Source organism: Heteronotia binoei, chromosome 6 (genome assembly GCF_032191835.1).
Source record: "Heteronotia binoei isolate CCM8104 ecotype False Entrance Well chromosome 6, APGP_CSIRO_Hbin_v1, whole genome shotgun sequence".
NCBI lineage: Eukaryota > Metazoa > Chordata > Lepidosauria > Squamata > Gekkonidae > Heteronotia > Heteronotia binoei.
The window spans coordinates 137,754,434-137,769,202 of record NC_083228.1 but is presented as its reverse complement, the minus strand read 5'-3'; the positions used below and the strand labels follow the sequence as shown (position 1 = coordinate 137,769,202).

At 48.4% G+C, this 14,769-nt stretch overlaps 1 pseudogene; it reads left to right on the top strand.

Moving 5' to 3' along the window:
* LOC132573421 (cytochrome P450 2J5-like) overlaps positions 1 to 14,769 on the top strand; it is a 59,468-nt pseudogene that overhangs the window by 25,960 nt on the left and 18,739 nt on the right.

The following is a 14,769-nucleotide window of genomic DNA, read 5'->3' as shown; positions in this document are numbered from 1 at the left end:
ACCTTTTTTGGGGGCACATAGAATTGGACCTCCTGGTCCAATCTTTTTGAAACTTGGGGGTTTTTTTGAGGAGAGGCACTGGATGCTATGCCAAAAATTTGGTGCCTCTACCTCAAAAAACAGTCCCCCCCAGAACCCCAGATACCCATGGATTGATTCTCCATTATACCCATGGGAATCGGTCTCCATAGGGTATAATGGCAGCAGACATTCCCCCCCCCCACTTTCTGATAACCCTGAAGCAGGGGGAGGGCCTCCAAACTGGGGGATCCCCTGCCCCCAACTGGGGACTGGCAACTTTAGAAGGGCAGGGTATAAAACCAACTCCTCCCTCCCTCCCTCTTCTTTCTTTCTTTCTTTCTTTCTTTCTTTCTTTCTTTCTTTCTTTCTTTCTTTCTTTCTTTCTTTCTTTCTTTCTTTCTTTCTTTCTTTCCTCCTGCGCTCCCTGCAAACAGGCTCAGGACCGCTAACAGCATATCAACATCATAAAATACAATAATCTATTATAAAACAATATTAGTATAAAACATTAAGCAATTATTAAAACCATAATATATAAAATTAACTAATTTGGTGCTATATTTGTTGATATGTAATGTATAAGATAACCAGATAGCTGGACGGCTTCTTCTTCTTCTTCTTCTTCTTCTTCTTCTTCTTCTTCTTCTTCTTCTTCTTCTTCTTCTTCTTCTTCTTCTTCTTCTTCTTCTTCTTCTTCTTCTTCACTGCAATATAACTTCTAATTAGGTGGTGCCTGGTAATAACTGCTTCCCCATACCCCAGCCTCACACATTTGCTTCTTTCTTGCTGCAGGCATTATGTTTTCCAACGGTGAAACCTGGTGGCAACAAAGACATTTCGGGCGAGCGATTCTACAGAAGCTGGTGATTCAGCAGAAAGACCTGGAGCATCAGATAGGAGAGGAGGGCCGACAGCTGGTGGAGACCTTTGCAAATGAAAAGGGTAGGTCAGAGTTTGAAGAGTTGTGCCAAGTGATGCGTGGCAGCCTGTTCCTACTCCGCTGGGTGTTCCTAGGGTTGCTGGCCTCCAGATGGGTCGACAACTGAGCTCTTGAACCAATGAAGCTGCCTTAAACGGAATCAGTCTTGTGGTCCATCAAAGTGCTCACTGGCAGTAGCTCTCCAGGATCTCAGGTCTTTCCCATCAACTCCTGCCTGGTCCTTTTAACTGGAGATGCCGGGGATTGAACTGGGGACCTTCTGCATGCCAAGCAGATGCTCTACCACTGAGCTATAGCCCCACTTCATAGCTCTCCAGGGTCTCAGGCTGAGGTCTTTCCCATTACCTCCTGCCTGGTCCTTTCAATTGGAGATGCTGGGGTTTGAACCTGGGACCTTCTGCATGCCCAGCAGATGCTCTACCACTGAGCCACAGATGACAGAGATCAGTTCCTCTAGAGAAAATGGTTGCTTTAGATGGTGGACTCTTTTAGGGTTGCCGGTCCCCAGGTGGTGGCTGTAGATCAGTTCCCCAGGAAGAAAGAGCTGCTCTAGAAGGTGGACCCCTTTCACCACCCCCACCCTCCCCTGAATCCATCCCCCAAATCTCTGGGAATTTCTCAACCCAAAGTCAGCAAACCTAGACATCAATTTAAAGTTACAGGAGTTAATTCTCCTGAGTGATGATCTCCATGGCTGCATTCTGAGTCCATAATGGAAACTGAAAAAATATCTTTGGTGTGCAGTACAGTTCCAACCTACACCAGAATATCTGCAAAAGCGTGCATGTTCCCAGCAGGGGCAGAAAGGCGCCTGAGCCTAGAGATTCCTGGGGTATCTCCAGAATCTGGTAGATGGGCACTCAGATGTTTCTAGAAGATGACGAAGAACTGCAGATTTATACCCTGCCCTTCTCTCTGAATCAGAGACTCAGAGCGGCTTACAATCTTCTATATCTTCTCCCCCCACAACAGACACCCTGTGAGATGGGTGGCTCTCACAGCAGCTGCCCTTTCAAGGACAACCTCTGCGAGAGCTATGGCTGACCCAAGGCCATTCCAGCAGCTGTAAGTGGAGGAGTGGGGGAATCAAACCTGGTTCTCCCAGATAAGAGTCCACGCACTTAAGCACTACACCAAACTGGCTCTCAACTATTCCCTTACTACTCCCCCTCCCACCACACTGGCATGGCCCCCCATCACCCCCAGGACACATTCAGTGGTAGGATTCCTAACCTCCAGGTGAGGCCTGGAGATCTCTTGGAGTTATTACTACAGATTGCAATTCCCTGGAGAAAATGGTGGGGGAAGTTCCTCCCTCCCCAAATCCTCCCCTGTTAGGGGGACGGAGGAGAGGACAGTCCATGAGAGTGGCTATCAGGTGATGGCATACTGTCGCTTCCAGGAAAACCTAGACATGATATCATGCCTCTCTAGTAATTGCCCCAAACTCTCTGGCTTTACTATGGAGTTTTGATGAATTCCTAGAAGGGCATGATATCACTTCTGGGTTTTCCAGGCAGTGATGTCACACCATCAGCTGATGGCAATCTTTTTATTTTACTGGACCCCTGCTGCCACCTGGAGTCAGGGGATTCCCTGCCCCCATGTGGGGCTGGTAACATTATGCCCTCCCCATGCTCCCCCCCCCAGGAAGTTCCCTATCCAGAGTTGGCAACACAACTTCATGGTGTTGACTAGCGATGGGCATGAACTACATATTTTGCAGTTCGTTTCAGTTCACAATCCAAACCACAAACCGATACGAACTGGGAGATTGGTTCGCAAACTGAACCAGTTTGTTGCAGTTCATGGCCCCTGCTTTCTGCTCCCCATCAAAAGCAGCAGGGAGCAGAAAGCAGGAGTTTAATGGCGCCGAGCCATTTAAAACCCCTGCTTTCCGCTTTCTATGAACTGCCTTAAAATTTGTGGAAGTTTGTAGCAGCTCTTCAGTTGGCAAACTTCAGTTGGCGAAAAAGTGCGAAGTAATGCACATTGGGGCCCAAAATCCCAGCTACAAATGAACCAGCCAGAATTCGTCATGAAGCTACAGTTTGTGAGCCAGTTCATGCCCATTCCTAGTGCTGACACCAGCTCCTTGTAGGAGTGTGGGGGCTTAGCAGAAAACAGCAGTGGTGTGAAGCACCAGCGCTAACAAAGGCAGAAGCCTGTTTGAGTCAGCTCATCGTTTTTGGCTCCTTAGGCAAGACATGACTTTGCCCCACCTTCAACAGAGAAAAAAGGGACAGGTCTACAATGAGCATTTTACTTACTTGGCCAGGGATAGCCAAACCTGCTGAACGGAACAGCCACATAGGACAAACGTCAGATGTTTGAGAGCCGCAAGACAGGAATGACAGATGTTTGAGAGCCTCAAGACAGGAAGGAAGGAAGGAAGGAAGGAAGGAAGGAAGGAAGGAAGGAAGGAAGGAAGGAAGGAAGGAAGGAAGGAAGGAAGGGAGGGAGGGAGGGAGGGAGGGAGGGAGGGAGGGAGGAAGGAAGGAAGGAAGGAAGGAAGGAAGGAAGGAAGGAAGGAAGGAAGGAAGGAAGGAAGGAAGGAAGGAAGGCAAATAGTTAGGAGAAGGGGAGGGAGGGGGGGGGTAGAAATAAAACTACTTTAACTTTAAATGCATTACCCAAGTTTCCAGCTGGCTTGCCTTGGAGAAGTGATTTAGAGAGAAATGCCTTCTTAAGCTGGCTTATGGTGTCATGGGGGCTTCGAGACCCACACAATATGCGTGAAAGAGCCACATGTGGCTCCCAAGCTGCAGTTTGGCCACCCCTGTACCAGGCTTTCAGAAGGAATCATGCAAAAATACAAACCTAGGAGCTGTTCAAAAGCCTTCCATGTTCCAGCATGGCAACGATAGAAAACCAAAGTTAAGAGATCTGCTAGAAGCCAGTTCATGCCAAGCAGAGGTCCGTCAGTGGCTATAAGCTGCAAGATATAGATGGAACGCTCTGTCTGGATGCTCTGTGTAAGCTGCAAGATATAGATGGAACGCTCTGTCTGGATGCTCTGTGTTCTTGCTGCTTGGGGGGCAACAGTGGGAGGGCTTCTGGAGTTCTGGCCCTCCTGATGGCACCTGGGTTGTGGCTGCTGTGTGACTAGGGTTGCCAATCCCCAGGTGGGGGCAGGGGATCCCCCGGTTTGGAGGCCCTCCCCCCGCTTCAGGGTCGTCAGGGGGAGGGGAGGGAAATGTCTGCTGGGAACTCTATTATTCCCTATGGAGATTTATTCCCATAGAAAATCATGGAGAATTGATCCGCGGGTATCTGGGGCTCTGGGGGGGGGGCTGTTTTTTGAGGAAGAGGCACCAAATTTTCAGTATAGTATCTAGTGCCTCTCCCCAAAATACCCCCCCATGTTTCAAAAAGATTGGACCGGGGGGCCCAATTCTATGAGCCCCAAAAGAAGGTGCCCCTATCCTTCATTATTTCCTATGGAAGGAAGGCATTGAAAAGGTGTGCCGTCCCTTTAAATGTGATGGCCAGAACTCCCTTTGGAGTTCAGTTGTGCTTGTCACAGCCTTGATCTTGGCTCCACCCCTAATGTCTCCTGGCCCCACCCCCAAAGTCTCCAGATATTTCTTGAATTGGACTTGGAAACCCTATGTGTGACACAGAGTGTTGAACTGGATGTAGGGTTACCAGGTCTGTGTTGGGAAATACCTGGAGACTTGGGAGGTGGATCTAAGAGAGGGTGGGGTTTGGGGAGGGGCCTCAGCAGGGTACACTGCTATAGAGTCCATCCTTCAGAGCAGCCATTTTCTCCAGGGGCAAAATTCAAAACGACACCGGTTGAATGATTACTCTCAGACATCAAGTGTGTAAATAAGAATTCAGCGCAATATAAAACAATGCATGCAGCAAAACATTAGAACGCGCACCCTCTCCTCGCTCCCTGTCAAGCATCGCTATTTCTCAATAATAAAGCTTTTGTTATTGAATCAAAAGTTGCTTTGTTGTAAAACTCCATAGCTTTGTCAAGGACAGGATCCGAATAGTTACTTTATAGGAAGACTTCAAAAGGATAACATACAGATGCAATTTGAGTCACGGGTTCAAAGGCTACTAGTTAGTAACTCTTTTATTGTTAAGGAATGCCACCTAACAAAAACAGCTCCCTTTCTCACACTTTCTTGGAGAACAGATAAGACCTGGCTGTGTGAATCTGGGAAAGAGGCACATTACACCATTACTGCAAGGTTAACCTAAACATTCTCGGGCCAGATGGCTTTATTATGCACCCTTTAGTTGTAAAGGTGGGGTGGGAGGGGAGGCCAGAGTGGTATCCTGCTCTGTGTCTGTTGGGCCTACATGGCACATAAAAATATGCATGCTTGACACTCCCCCAGTCTGTTTTCCTTGTCAAGGTCTCAGAGGCGTGGCTTTCTGCTGCTTTTTGCAGTCCGGACTTCGGGTGGAGTTGAGGGCGTCGTTCTGTAGAACTTCTCTTAGAGAGAACAAAGACCACATTTCCTGGATTATTTACGGTTTCGTAGAAGTAACCCTTCGTCAGGCTTCTCTCAATTTTGCTTTTACTGGAGCCACAGTACACTGAATTCATTCATGGATCAACGCATGCCTTCACAAACCTCTGCTACTGGCTCTCTAAGGAAAACTGACTGGGGGAGCGATGAGAGGGTGTGTGTTCTAATGTTTTGCTGCATGTATTGTTTTATATTAATAGGAAACAGAGAGTGAGTATAAATGGGCGATCTTCACAGTGGAAGACGGTAAGCAGTGGAGTGCCGCAGGGCTTGGTACCGGGTCCCATGCTCTTTAACTTGTTCATAAATGATTTGGAGTTGGAGTGAGCAGTGAAGTGGCTAAATTTGCAGATGACACTAAATTGTTCAGGGTGGTGAGAACCAGAGAGGACTGTGAGGCACTCCAAAGGGATCTGTTGAGGCTGGATGAGTGGGCGTCAACGTGGCAGATGAGGTTCAATGTGGCCAAGTGCAAAGTAATGCACATTGGGGCCAAAAATCCCTGCTACAAATACAAGTTGATGGGGTGTGAACTGGCAGAGACTGACCAAGAGAGAGATCTTGGGGTTGTGGTAGATAACTCACTGAAAATGTCAAGACAGTGTGCGATTGCAATAAAAAAAGGCCAACGCCATGCTGGGAATTATTAGGAAGGGAATTGAAAACAAATCAGCCAGTATCATAATGCCCCTGTATAAATCGATGGTGCGGTCTCATTTGGAATACTGTGTACAATTCTGATCACCGCACCTCAAAAAAGGATATTATAGCATTGGAAAAAGTGCAGAAAAGGGCAACTAGAATGATTACAGGTTTGGAACACTTTCCCTATGAAGAAAGGTTAAAACACTTGGGGCTCTTTAGCTTGGAGAAACGTCGACTGGGGGGGTGACATGATAGAGGTTGACAAGATTATGCATGGGATGGAGAAAGTAGAGAAAGAAGTACTTTTCTCCCTGTATCACAATACAAGAACTCGTGGGCACTCAATGAAATTGCTGAGCAGATGGGTTAGAACAGATAAAAGGAAGTCCTTCTTCGCCCAAAGGGTGATTAACGTGTGGAATTCACTGCCACAGGATGTGGCGGCTACAAGCATAGCCAGCTTCAAGAGGGGATTGGATAAAAATTTGGAGCAGAGGTCAACCAGTGGCTATCAGCCACAACATATTATTGAAACTGTCTGGGGCAGTGATGCTCTGTATTCTTGGTGCTTGGGGGGGGGGGGGTGCAAAGTGGAAGGGCTTCCAGCCCCACTTGTGAACCTCTTTTTTTTTTTGCCACTATGTGACACAGTGTTAGACTGGATGGGCCATTGGCCTGATCCAACATGGCTTCTCTTATGTTCTTATGTCTGTATTCTTGGTGCTTGGAGGGGGCAACAGTGGGAGGGCTTCTAGTGTCCTGGCCCCACTGATAGACCTCCTGATGGCACCTTTTTTTTGGCCACTGTGTGACACAGAGTGTTGGACTGGAGGGGCCATTGGCCTGATCCAACAGGGTTTCTCTTATGTTCTTACGTGACACATAGTGTTGGACTGGATGGGCCACTGGCCTGATCCAACATGGCTTCTCTTATGTTCTTATGTGACTCAGAGTGTTGGACTGGAGGGGCCATTGGCCTGATCCAACAGGGCTTCTCTTATGTTCATATGTGACTCAGAGTGTTGGACTGGATGGGCCATTGGCCTGATCCAACATGGCTTCTCTTATGTTCTTATGTGACTCAGAGTGTTGGACTGGATGGGCCACTGGCCTGATCCAACATGGCTTCTCTTATGTTCTTATGTGACACAGAGTGTTGGACTGGAAGGGCCATTGGTCCAATCCAACAGGGCTTCTCTTATGTTCTTATGTGACTCAGAGTGTTGGACTGGAGGGGCCATTGGCCTGATCCAACAGGGCTTCTCTTATGTTCTTATGTGACTCAGAGTGTTGGACTGGAGGGGCCATTGGCCTGATCCAACATGGCTTCTCTTATGTTCTTATGTGACACAGAGTGTTGGACTGGATGGGCCATTGGCCTGATCCAACATGGCTTCTCTTATGTTCTTATGTGACACAGAGTGTTGGACTGGATGGGCCATTGGCCTGATTCAACATGGCTTCTCTTATGTTCTTATGTGACACAGAGTGTTGGACTGGATGGGCCATTGGCCTGATCCAACATGGCTTCTCTTATGTTCTTATATTGCACTAAATGCTTATGTGTGAGAGTTTACTTTATGTGTGAGAGTAATAATTCAACCGGTGCAGTTTTGAATTTTGCCGTTGTTAATACACCAGTGCCTGTGTATTTGTTTCATTTTTCTCCATGGGAGCTGATCTCTTCCAGGTGGAGATCAGTTGTAAAAGCGGGAGCAGGACCAGCGCTAAGAGATATGCTGCTAGAGGCAGACCCCCCCCACCATGCCCCCCCTCCAGCTCTCTTTTGGTTTGTTTGTTTTTGTGCGCGCTATGCACACGTACCACAATGATGTCACTAAAAGTAGATGAGGAAAAAGTAGATGAGCTAAATGTGACGTCATCATAAGGGGGACTAGAGAGCGGCGGGCAGCGCACGAGAGTGCTGCCACGCTGCCTCTTTCCCCCTGCACTGCACTCTTTGGAGGCTTCCAAGAAAGCCTCCAAATAGCACAGTTTTTAAAAGGCAACCGGCCACTTTCGGGTTGAAAGCGACTGAATGGCGCCTTCATGGAAAGGCACCGCTTGGCTGCTTTGAACCTGAAAGCAGCCGGCCGCCTTTAAAATACTGTGCTCTTGAGCAGCAGGCGTGTTGTTTCTGCTTGCTGAGGGAATGGAAGATTTCTCCAACCCCCCCGAATGCAGAAACAACGCGACCCCCGAAGAGCTGGTGCCCTAGGAAGCTGCCGAATGTTGCCTAATGGACGCGCCGGCTCTGAGTGGGAGATCGGCGACCCTAACTGGATGACCGTTGGCTTGATCCCACGTGGCTTCCCTTATGTTCTTATGGTTCCCTTCAAGCCAGTAGAAACATAGAGCTGGAAGTGATCCCAAGGGTCATTTAGTCCAATCCCCCGCACAATGCAAGAAATTTACACAGGACTTGTTTTTTGTAGTGGGAACTCCTTTGCATATTAGGCCACACACTCCTAATGTAGCCAATCCTCTGGAGCTTACAGTAGGCCCTACACTAAGAGCCCTGTAAGCTCCAGGAGGATTGGCTACATCAGGGGTGCGTGGCCTAATATGCAAAGGTGTTGCTGATTTAAAAAAAACCAGCCCTGAATTTACAGCTACCCCCTAGGGTTGCCAAGTCCAATTCAAGAAATATCTGGGGACTTTGGGGGTGGAGCCAGGAGACTTTGGGGTGGAGCCAGGAGACATTGGAGGTGGAGCCAGGAGAAGGGTTGTGACAAGCATAATTGAACTCCAAAGGGAGTTCTGGCCATCACATTTAAAGGGACAGCACGCCTTTTAAATGCCTCCCCTCCATTGGAAATAAGGAAGGATAGGGGCACCATCCTTTGGGGCTCATAGAATTGGACCCCCTGGTCCAATCCTTTTGAAACATGGAGGATCTTTTGGGGAGAGGCACTGGATGCAATGCTGCAAATTTGGTGACTTTAACTCAAAGAAACAGCCCCCCCCCCCCGAGCCACAGATACCCGCAGATTAATTCTCCATTTTTCTCTATGGGAATCGGACACCATAGGGAATAATGGAGTGCTCAGCAGACATTTCCCTCCCCTCCCCTGCTTTCTGATGACCCTGAAATGGGGGGAGGGCCTCCAAACCAGGGGATCCCCTGCTCCCACCTGGGGATTGGCAACCCTATTCCCCACCCCCCTCTCCCAGTGACCCCTGCTATATGCCCAGAGGAAGGCAAAAAAACAACAACTACTACTAATCTTGCTTGGGGAAAATTCCTTCCTGACCTCAGAGTGATGATTGACATAACCCGGGGCGTATGAGCACCGGCTCAACCCTTCCCACCCACCCTCTCGCAATTTGCCAAAATGCATAGTGAGTCACAGAATCAGCAATGCAGTCAGATGGCCGTCTAGCTCTCTGCTTGAAAGCCTCCAAAGGCAAAGAGCCCGCTCACTTCCTGAGGAAGCCTGTTCCACTGAAGAACTGCTCGGACAGTCAAAAGGCTTTTCCTCACGGTTAGCTGAAAACGCTTTTGATTTATTTTCAGCCTATTGGTTCTTGATGCTCTTCTCACCGCTTTGGTGACCCTTAAAATCTGGCGCTCTAGACAATCACCTAGTTTTGCCCGGTGATTGGCAGAGCGGGGCAAAGGTCAGATTTTTTCTGGGCAAAACTCGGCGCCAGTTTGGTGCGGTGGTTAAGAGCAGCGGGCTCTAATCTGGGAGAACCGGGTTTCGTTCCCCACTCCTCCGTCACATGCAGCTGCGGGGTGACCTTGGGGCAGTCACAGTGCTCTTAGAGCTGCTCTCTCAAGAGCAGTTCTCTCAAAGCTCTCTCGGCCCCGCCTACCTCACAGGGTGACTGTTGTGGGGGGCGGGGGGAGAAGGGAAGGCGATTGTAACCAGCTCTGAGACTCTGAGTGAAGAGTGGGGTATAAATCCAATCTCCTCCTCCCCCCCCCGCTTTGATTAACAAACTTCCCTAGATGTGAGGGATTGGAACCAGGCCTCAGATTCAGCAGGAGCTCACGGGAGCACAGCTCCCGAACCTTTCTGAGGGTTCCCCCTCCTCCTCCCTCCCTTGTCCATTGAATAGTAGGTGCAGCTGCATAACAATCCCTGGATTAGGAGAGTAGGCAGCCAGCCAGCCACCGGGGGCTTTACTACGCCCCCCGGAACCCTTGTTAACCCCTGGAGAAGCCTGCGCCACCCTTTCTCCACTTCTTATATAATTTTGGGAGGTGGCTTGCTGGTGTTTTGACTGGTGGGGGGGCGTCTGCCCAGGCGAGCCCCAGGCAGGCGAGGCCTGCTTGGGTTGGCTGGATCTCTAGCCAGTCCAAGCAGGCCTCGCTCACCCGGGGCTCTCCTTTCTTGCATCGGGTTGCTTTGGGCTTTGGGGGGGGCAGCATATGCTAATGAGTTATGCTAAGGAGCTCCGCCACCTATTTTACTACGACCCCTGATTGGAACACTTAGCTCTCCAAGATTTGGAAGGAGGCCATGATGGTGAGGAATTCTTCAAAGGCTTTTTCCAGCGGAGAGAAAGGGGCTTTTCTGATGGCAGGGGGACTGTTTGATGTCCCACCAGTGTGTGTTGGGGGCGTTCCATCCGCTTTGTGTGGGTCTCCTTGGAACGGATACAAAGGATTGCAGCAAAGCAAGGGAGTCCTTCTCTTCACTCATTTCCAGGGGAAGATCATCTACTGAACAGGCTGGCGACAAAAACAAAATATTTGCAGATCACCAACCTCAAGCCCCATAGCTAGGGGCTGCGGGGGGAGGGGGCCATGGGAGGGCCATGGGAGTGAGGTGTAATGATAGTTTAAGTAGGCCTTCCTTCCTTCCTTCCTTCCTTCCTTCCTTCCTTCCTTCCTTCCTTCCTTCCTTCCTTCCTTCCTTCCTTCCTTCCTTCCTTCCTTCCTTCCTTCCTTCCTTCTTGTCTCTATCCTCTTCCCTTGCAGAGATGTAAGGAAAACGGCATGTCTCCATGATGGAAGGGCAGAGAGACTTACTTTTTACACATTTTTATACAATCATAAACCAATACATGATACGGAGAAAATGACTGGTAGTAAGTTCAAGAGAGGAAGTGCTAAGACGCCTGGTGCACAATCATTTTATGGCATTGACTACTTTGAGATGTGATGACCACTGGCTCCGATGACTTGCAATGGGATTAGACAGATTCATGGAGGTGGACAGATCCGTCAGCGGGTAGTAGCAATGATGGCTAAATAGAGCCTTCATGTTCAGAGGAAGTCTATCTCTAAAGGCCTGTCATTTGGTGGAAACTCGTGGGGAGGCTGTTGCCTTCGTTCTTTACTTGTGGGTTTCCTGAAAACACCTAGCTGTGGGAAACAGGATATTGGACTGGATGATCACATGAACACATAAAGCTATTTTACACAGAATCAGTCCCTTGGCCCGTGGTCAGTATTATCTACTCAGACTGGCAGCAGCTCTCCAGGGTCTCAGGCACATCACATACTTAGGGCCGACGCGTGGGAGTCGGCCAAGTAGACAGCGGCCTGGGGCGCCAGTAGACGCCCCCTCTCCTCATGTGTTGCCCGCACTCGCTACATTCCTGACGTCGCTGAGGCTGCCTGAGGCTCAGCAATGTTGGGGGGCATGGCAGCGAGCACGCTCTAAGAGTAGAGCGGTAGTCACGTTAGTCTGGCGTGGCAGAACCAAAAAGGAACTGAGTTCCACCTTAAAGTTTAACAGATTTATGATGCATTCCTAACTGGAGCTCTCCCCTTTGAGGCCCATTGACTTTATCGGGCATAGAAGGGTGTAGCTCTGTTTCTAATTACACTTCAAATGTAGTCTGAGATTTCCGTGGCTGGGACCTATTTCATCAGGTACACGAAGCGAATTCTTGGTCAGCAGATATAGCTACACACATGGAAAATAATTAGGAACACGCTTGTGCGAAAGCCGTTGGATACACAAGAGTTGCGGTTTGTGTCATTTCCAAACTGTGCACAAAACCACATGATCAGCAAAGCTCCCATTTGTGGTGTTTGCTTGAAAACTAAAGACAATGAAATCTACTGTTAAATCCTAATCCAGCGATAGTTTGTTCGGAAACTGTTTTTCATTGCTATAATAAAATTCTTCATTCGTTGTCTTTTCTCGCTTGTTTGTTAAGCATAGAGAGCGGCGATAACCCGCATTACAGTGTGCTCTGCTATGAAGCTTCGATCCCTGCAATGGATTCATCTGTATTATATATTAAATTGTTTTTTTTAAAAGCGCAAGGGCAAGGGAAACAGAAACCAAAGGACCCAATCAGGATCCAGAATAGTTATGTACAGTCCTACCTGGCTGGCACCACCCTCCAACCTGATCAGCACCTTGTGAGGAAGTATAGAATGGTATGTTCAGTGTTGACAGAAAAAAACCAGAATGGTATGTTCCATGTTGACAGTTAAAAACAGAAATGGTATGTTCTGTTATGATCCCCGGCTGTGGTGGGTAGAATGGAATGGACAAGTCTGCCGAACAAGCAGTGGGGCCATGCTTGTGCCTCCCCCCACCCCCCAAGCCATAGGGAACACTTTCCCTATGAAGAAAGGTTGAAACGCTTGGGACTCTTTAGCTTGGAGAAACGTCGACTGCGGGGTGACATGATAGAGGTTTACAAGATAATGCATGGGATGGAGAAAGTAGAGAAAGAAGTACTTTTCTCCCTTTCTCACAATACAAGAACTCGTGGGCATTCGATGAAATTGCTGAGCAGACAGGTTAAAACGGATAAAAGGAAGTACTTCTTCACCCAAAGGGTGATTAACATGTGGAATTCACTGCCACAGGAGGTCGTGGCGGCCACAAGCATGGCCACCTTCAAGAGGGGTTTAGATAAAAATATGGAGCACAGGTCCATCAGTGGCTATTAGCCACAGTGTGTGTGTATATATAAATTTTTTTGCCACTGTGTGACACAGAGTGTTGGACTGGATGGGCCATTGGCCTGATCCAACATGGCTTCTCTTGTGTTCTTATGTTCTTTAACTTCTCAGCCCACCCCTGTTTCCCAGGGGAGGTTCTTTTCTTCCAATTCACAGCAAAAGACTTATGATTGAAACTAAGGTCTGCAGGTGTTACTGGGAGATAGAATGGAGGTGGAGATTTCTCAAGTGTGTTTGTGGTATTGCCTACGCAAGGGTGCCAAATGCTTGTAAAAAAACCCGAACAATTTATTCAGCATAGGGGAAAAAAATGGAAAATCTATGCAGAAACTTCGGCAGAAAGGCACATGTCAAAATCTTATTTATCGGCTGCAGTAACTGAGGAATAAATTACAACCCATATGGACCTTATTAATTATGGTTTCAGAGTCTTAGCTGGTTCTCAAATGAGCATATGTAAGAAGTAGGAGAGAAGGAAGGTGTCATTAGAATTTCCTGTTGGAAAGCCGGTTTGGTGTAGTGGTTAAGTGTGCGGACTCTTATCTGGGAGAACCGGGTTTGATTCCCCACTCCTCCACTTGCACCTGCTGGAATGGCCTTGGGTGAGCCAGCGCTCTGGCAGAGGTTGTCCTTGAAAGGGCAGCTGCTGGGAGAGCCCTCTCCAGCCCCACCCACCTCACAGGGTGACTGTTGTGGGGGAGGAAGGTAAAGGAGATTGTGAGCCGCTCTGAGACTCTTCGGAGTGGAGGGCGGGATATAAATCCAATATCTTCTTCATCTTCTAATGGCTAAGATCAGTATGATTGGGAGGGATGGTGGCTCAGTGGTAGTGCATCTGCTTGGTAAGCAGAAGGCCCAAGGTTCAATCCCCGGCATCTCCAACTAAAAAGGGCCCAGGCAAGTAGGCGTGAAAAACCTCAGCTTGAGAGCCGCTGCCAGTCTGAGTAGACAAGACTGACGTTGATGGACCTTTGAGGGTCTGATTCAGTGGAAGACAGCTTCATAGGTTCATATGGATTTAGGGGAGGGAAGGTGGCTCTGTGGTAGAGCATCTGATTGGTAAGCAGAAGGTCCCAGGTTCAATCCCCGGCATCTCCAACTAAAAAGGGTCCAAGCAAATAGGTGTGAAAAACCTCAGCTTGAGACCCTGGAGAGCCACTGCCAGTAGGAGCAGACAAGACTGACTTTAATGGACCGAGGGTTTGATTCAGCAGAAGGCAGCTTCATATGTTCATATCGATGGACTTCTGTTTTGTTTGTTTGGTTCACACTAAGGACCCATTAAGGAGCTCCCACACAAACAGATCATTTTCTTCACCCAGATGTGGGCTTGAAAATATGTTTGCCATCCTCCAGGTGAGGCTGAAAGTTCTCTCACAATTACAATACTATACAGAACAGTTCCTCTGGAAGAATCAGAAACTTTGGAGGGTGGAATCTGTAGCTTCACACTTCTATGAAGTTACCTCCACCACTCAGGGCTTTTTTTTTGTAGCAGGAACTCCTTTGCATATTAGGCCACACACCCCTGATGTAGCCAATCCTCCAAGAGCTTACAGGGCTCTTATTCCAGGGCCTCCAGTAAGCTCTTGGAAGATTGACTATATCAGGGGTGTGTGGCATAATATGCAAAGGAGCTCCTGCTACAAGAAAAGCCCTGCCACCACTATATCTCCGGGAATTTTCCCACCTAGAGTTGGCAAGCCTACTCAAGCATAAGGTTGTGTAGAGGATCTTCAGTGTGTATGATTTTGCATGGGATGCTGGGATGGTCAGTTTCCACAAAATGACAT